Source organism: Theobroma cacao, chromosome 9 (genome assembly GCF_000208745.1).
Source record: "Theobroma cacao cultivar B97-61/B2 chromosome 9, Criollo_cocoa_genome_V2, whole genome shotgun sequence".
Classification (NCBI taxonomy): Eukaryota; Viridiplantae; Streptophyta; class Magnoliopsida; order Malvales; family Malvaceae; genus Theobroma; species Theobroma cacao.
The window spans coordinates 18646181-18652696 of NC_030858.1; positions in this window are offsets into that span (position 1 = coordinate 18646181).

The window sequence follows — 6516 nt, forward strand, 5'->3', positions numbered from 1 at the left end:
ACACTATATCCCTATGTGAATTGAAATTAAAACAGACTCATTAAGTTCAGGCTCTAATCTGACCACATATGGCCTATAGGTATATCCCTATCCTATATGCAAATCAATTAATTTGATCATATGCTATCCCAATTTCAGTCTACTCTAAACTCCCTTTCCCAAGTTTGTTTAGGTTCCTAAATCAATTTAATAGGTGGCCAAGCAATTAAAAGTATTAAGAACAAATTAGAATAAACAATTCAAATCCCATTAAAGATAAGTAAGACAGAGATTAAAAACTTAGACTACATGTGAGTTCAATTGCAATCCTAGAAAAAGAAATTTAGCCACTCATAATTGCAAAAAACAAATAACATTATAATAAATTTAACCATTGAAAGTAACAAGAAAATTAAAAGCTAAGATAGAACACAAAACAATTATTGTCGACTTGATCTCCAAGTTTCAACCTCAACTTCTAGTTTCTTGAATTTCTCAAAGGTTCTCTCTTCTAATGTTATTAAACATATCCTATTTATACTAATAAATTTAACCTAAAGTTTCTTAAACTGACTTAGGGTTTAATTGGGCTTAAAAGTATAATAAGAGGCCCAAAAATCAATTATCAGTTTTTAAGGAAATTTTCATTCCTGATATAGTACGTCCAGCCATTTTCTGACATAATTTTCTCTATCTTCAAGGCAGAACTGTACAAAGTGATCTTCATAAACGTTGTAGCTCTGTCTCTTAGCTTTTCAATGGTCCAAGAATCGCATCATTTGGAGTTCTGTAACTCGAGATATAGCCAAAATACTAAAATATATGCAAGCAGATTCTAAGTCTATCTACACCTTACTTTTTAAAATTAAGCCTAATCACTTTTAATCCTACAAAAAATATAAAAACTAATCAATAATAAACAAATTAAAAGAAATAATATAAAATTAAAATAACTAACTTAAGAGTAACCTAATTATAAAAACAACTAAAATAAGCAAATTATAATTAAAAATTGAGGACTTAGCTAATATTTAATAACAAAATTAGAGTAAAATAATTCTATAAAATAGAATTATCACACCCCCAAACTTAAGATTTTGCTAGTCCTCGAGCACAAGAAAATCACAAAAAGAAAACCGAAACATCCAATAAATCCTTAAATGAGAGATAGAAATACCAAATCATGATTTCTCAATTTTTCCTCATAAATTAACTCCAATTCCAACTTAAGGTAACATACAGCTAATCCTTAAATTCATGCATCAATTCAAGTGAAACTTATTTTTTCGAATGGACTTCCTGTGTGTGTGTGAATGCTCTCTTACAAAGAATATCATGCAATTCGGATTAGTTTTATGTCAACTCTAAGCATAGATTAGTACTAGGATCCCATAGGTTTGCTTTTCATCTCTCTCTCTCCACTAATGTAGATTAACACTTATTCAAGGATCAACAAGTCTTTATCAAGCTTGTAATGTAAGGCTAGGGTCAAGGTATGATAAAAGATATATTTAGGCTCAAATTCACCCTAAGCACTTAATCAATCTAGATCATATAAAGAGCTCAAAAAAAAAATTTTTTTTGTAAAGCACCCCTAAACTTAAAGCAAACTTTCCTTTGTACCACAAATTTTATTCTTTTCCCTTCTCTTTTTCTTTTTTTTTTCAACCACCAAACTTATTTTTGACAATTATAAACTATGGGTAATTTTGCTAACAACCATCATTTTTTTTTTCACCTTTCTCCCTCAATTTATTCTTAAGCTCAAATCATTCTTTAGAAAGATTAAAATACTTAAAGGGTGAAAGGTTCAAATTGGTAGAATTAAATAAACAGGCCAAGGCTAATATAACTGTGTAATTATAAAGAAAAGGTAAATTAGGCTCAAAAAGGGTGACTAAGGATAAATATAACAAGGTAGGCTCAAAAAGGCTCAACCGATCCAAAGATGGCCTAAATCACTTTTTATCCTAAGTGTTATCTAAGATTTCGTCTCGAGAGAGAATCAAACAAATTCTAGAATTCTTGACTCCACTATACTTTTTCATCAATATAAAATTTCTCTAAATCACACATAAAGTCTAAGTAAAACAGTATAATGCTTCAAATTATTAGAAGTCACATTCTAAAATAAAAGCTAACACAAGAATATCACATAAAATTAAATCCTAACTATAGCTTCCCAAAAGCAAGGAATCAAAAGATAATTAAAATATCATCCTAGGATTGGGACAATCAAGAATAAGATCTCAATTTTTTTTTCAACACAACAAAACATGCAAAACACAAATAAAACATGTAAATAAACTAACAAAATTCTAAACTACTCCCCCAAACTTAGAATGAACATTGTCCTCAATGTGATAAAAGAAAATAAAAGAAAAAGGACAAGAATACTCCCCTACTTTGAAGCTGCAGTCTGCATGTCCTCTGCATGACCACCACCCATCATCAACTCTCGCAACAAAGCATTCATCAATTAGATATGCAGCAAACGAAAAGTTCATGAATCCATTATATGGGTAACAAGAAATTGGCACTAATCTTCAAAATTTTCGGCACTCTAAGCATTAATCATGAGGAAGTCTAAAAACTCATTAACAAACATGCACAATTGATTCATTCAAGGTTCAAAAATTATAAAGTTTGCCATTAACACCAACCTCATCCTTTCTTTACACAAAATAATTGAAAACCAAGTGTTTGAAGGAGTACTTACCTTAGGAGTGCAAGATTTCAAAAAAAAAATAAAAATAAAAAAAATCCAAGTAGAAAGAAAATGCAAAAATTTGGAGTGAAGGAGAGAAGACAGAGAAAGGTAAGAGGTTGGCAGGAAGAGGAATAATGGGAGTAAGGATGATAGTCGAAGAAGAAAAAGAGTGACAAAAGAAGAAAAAAAAAAGAAAAAGAAAATATAAAAAAAAATTCAAAGGGTAAGGGCTGTGCCCTGACCCAAGGCCGTAGTGCGTAAAATTTTTTTCACCCGAAGCTTTATGCTTCGAGTTTGAGCGCCGCGACTCTCAGTGTTGAGCACTGCGACTCTCAGTGTTGAGCACTGCGACTCTCAGTGTTGAGCGTCGCGGTGCTCAACCTTTCTGTTTTAGGGCCATTGTTCAGCGCTATGGCTCTCCCTTTGAGGGTCGCGGCGCTAAAACATTCTGTTTCATGTGCCTTGTTTTCTTCATTTCAAGGCCGCAGCTCTGACCTTTTTTTTTTTACCAATTACCTGCAAAATGGAACATAAAAAAAAATTAGTAAATCAAAAGAAATAAATTCTAACTAAACAAAAAAAATTAAATAAAATAAAGGTTAAAATAAGTAAAGTTTAGAAACTTGGGTTGCCTCCCAAGAAGCGCTTGTTTATAGTCACTAGCTTGACTATAGTGCCCCCTTTTTCAGTTCTTCATCCTCGAAATATGGTCTAAGGCTCATCCCATTAACCATGGTTGTTCCTGTATCCTCACTATAAATCTCAATTATTCCACAAGGATAAGCCTTTACTACTTTGAAAGGACCCCACCATTTTTTTTTGCGTTTCCATGGAAAAAGCTTGAAATATGATCTAGAAAGCAGCATTACTTGTTGTCCAATCTCTAAAGGACAATTAGATGGTGGTGGAGGATACTCCGTTGGTGATTGCTTAGCTCTCACAGGCAAGGTGGTGGCTTAAACTCAAAGATTGGTGCTTGCTCACTTATAGGTGGAGAATTAGGTTCACCTTTTCCTTCATCAATTAGCTACACTCTATAGCAACAATTTGTAGAGCTAGGATGTTTATTTGCATTGAAAATATTAAACTCAACTACCTCTTCTCCAACTTTAAAAGTTATATTGCATTCCCTCACATTAATGATTGTGCTTGCGGTAGCCAAGAATGGTCGTCCGAAGATTAAAGGAATTTCTTGATCTTCTTCCATCTCAAGCACAATGAAGTCCACCGGAATGTAAAGATGTCCAACTTTAACCAATACATCCTCAATAATCCCAACAGGATACTTGATTGTTCTATCTGCTAATTGCAAAGAAACTATGGTAGGTTATATCTCATTAAGTCTAATTTTCTCAACAATTGATAAAGGCATGATTGAAACACCTGCACCCAAATCACATAAAGCTTTAGTAAATTTAAATCTACCAATAGCACAAGGTATAGAAAAACTCCCTGAATCTTTAAGTTTTGGTGGAAGCTTGTTCTGAATTATTGCGCTGCACTCCCCAATAAGTGCCACTATTTCAAAATCTTCTAGTTTCCTCTTCTTAGTTAAGATGTCTTTCAGGAATTTGACATAACTTGGCTTGTTTTCCAAAGCTTCAGCAAAAGGAATGTTTATGTGGAGTTTCTTGAAGACATTGACCAATTTCTCAAACTGTTTATCAAGCTTTTGTTTTTTCAACCTTTGTGGGAATGGTGGTGGAGGATAATTTGCTTCAAAATTCCCTTAATTTTTAGCTTGCCCATTATCTGTCTTTTCCTCTTCAACTTCTTTCTCAACAATTGCCTTGTCATCATTTATACGCTCTTTTGAAGATTCCATTGATTTTTTATTCACCCCTCCGACTTCTTTTCCACTCCTAAGTGTAACTGCATTACAATGTTCCTTACCTTTAGGATTGACTTATGTATCACTTGTTAAGGCACCTTGGGGTCTACTGTTGATGGAGTTTGCAAGCTGTCCCATTTGGGTCTCAAGATTTCTCAAAGAGGCTCCATAGCTTTGAATTATGGCATCATCTTGGACATATATTGCAAGATAAGTTCTTCCACTTGGGATTTCTTTTTAGGAATTGGTGGTCCAGATTGTTGTTGAAAACTAGGAAGCACTTTGGGGTTTGAATTGGAAGGCCCTGTATTGTTGTTCCATGAAAAGTTGGGGTAGTTTCTCCAACTAGGATTGTAAGTATTAGAGTATGGGTTATTCTGCTACTTGTTGAAGTTCCCCACAAATTGGACTGATGCAGAATTGTATGAACATTAATCACTTGAATGGCCATCTCCACACATCTCACCAATTGAATTTTGAACTACATGAACTCCCATTGTGTCAATCTTCTTAGACATTGCAACCATTTGCGTGGCTAAGTTGCCAATTGCATCAATTTCATAGGCTCCAACAACTTTTCTTGAACCCGACCTTTCTGAAGGCCATTGATAATTATTTGAAGCCATATCTTCCAACAAATTATAAGCATCCGCTGCATTCTTACTCATCAATGCCCCACCAGCAGCAACATCAATTGTGGTTTTAATTGACCCAATCAGCCCATTGTAGAATATCTGAACTTGCAGCCAATCAGGAAGCCCATGATGTGGACATCTTCGCAGTAGTTCTTTAAACCTCTCCCAAGCTTCATACAAGGACTCACCATCAAATTGTGTGAATGAGGTGATATCATTCCTCAACTTTGCAGTCTTTACAGGCGGAAAGAACTTTATGAGAAACTTTTGAGCCAATTCCTCCCATGTAGTGATAGACCCATTAGGCAGTGAATTAAGCCAGCTCTTTGCTTTATCCCTAAGAGAAAACGGAAACAGTCTCAATCTAATAGCATCATTAGTTACTCCATTGTATTTAAAGGTATCGCAAATCTCCAAGAAATTTACCAAATCAGCATTAGGATCATCACTGGGTAACCCACCAAATTAGACCGAAGACTGAATCATCTGAATGTAGGTTGGTTTAATTTCAAAATTATTCGCATTGATGGAAGGTCTCCTAATGCTTTGATGCAAACCTTGCAAAAAAAGAACAGCATAATCTCGCAGTGCTCTATTTGCTTCGAGAACCAAATTGATGTCATTGTTGCCATTGTTAATGTTATCCTCGGCCATTGTCTGATTTAAAGCTGCAACTTGCAAATTCTCCCTTCGATGTCTTCTAAAAGTTCTTTCTATCTCAAGATCAAAAGGAACAAGATTCAAGTTGTCTCTTGTTTGCATACAATGACCAAAGATATTTGCAAGATAAACAAAATCTAAAATTAAAACAAGAAAAATAAAATTTGAAGTAAGACCAAATTGCTTGGTATTAGTATTAGTAAAAATTCTAGAAACAATTCCCAGACAACGGTGCCAAAAACTTGTCAGTTAAAATCCTACTACGCAAGTATACGTATCAAATAGATAGTATATTAGCAAGTAGGGTATCGATCCCACAGGGAATTGATCTAAAACTTTACTAAGTACTAAAATTAGAACAATTTAATCTTATTCAAATAATCAAAATTAAATAATTAATTAAAACTAAAATTAAAACCAACAAGAAAAATCAAAATAATAACTTGAGAAAATATCTAATCAATAAACCTAGGATTACAATATCCCTCACACTTCATCTAAATCTTACCTCTCTTCCTTAACTTATTTCAATGGGTTGAATTGCTAACCTAGAGTCCTAAATTATTTATAAGGGTCTCCTGACTCATCCTATAAAAATATCTATTTTAACCAAAACACTATATCCCTATGTGAATTGAAATTAAAACAGACTCATTAAGTTCAGGCTCTAATCTGGCTACATATGGCCTATAGGTATATCC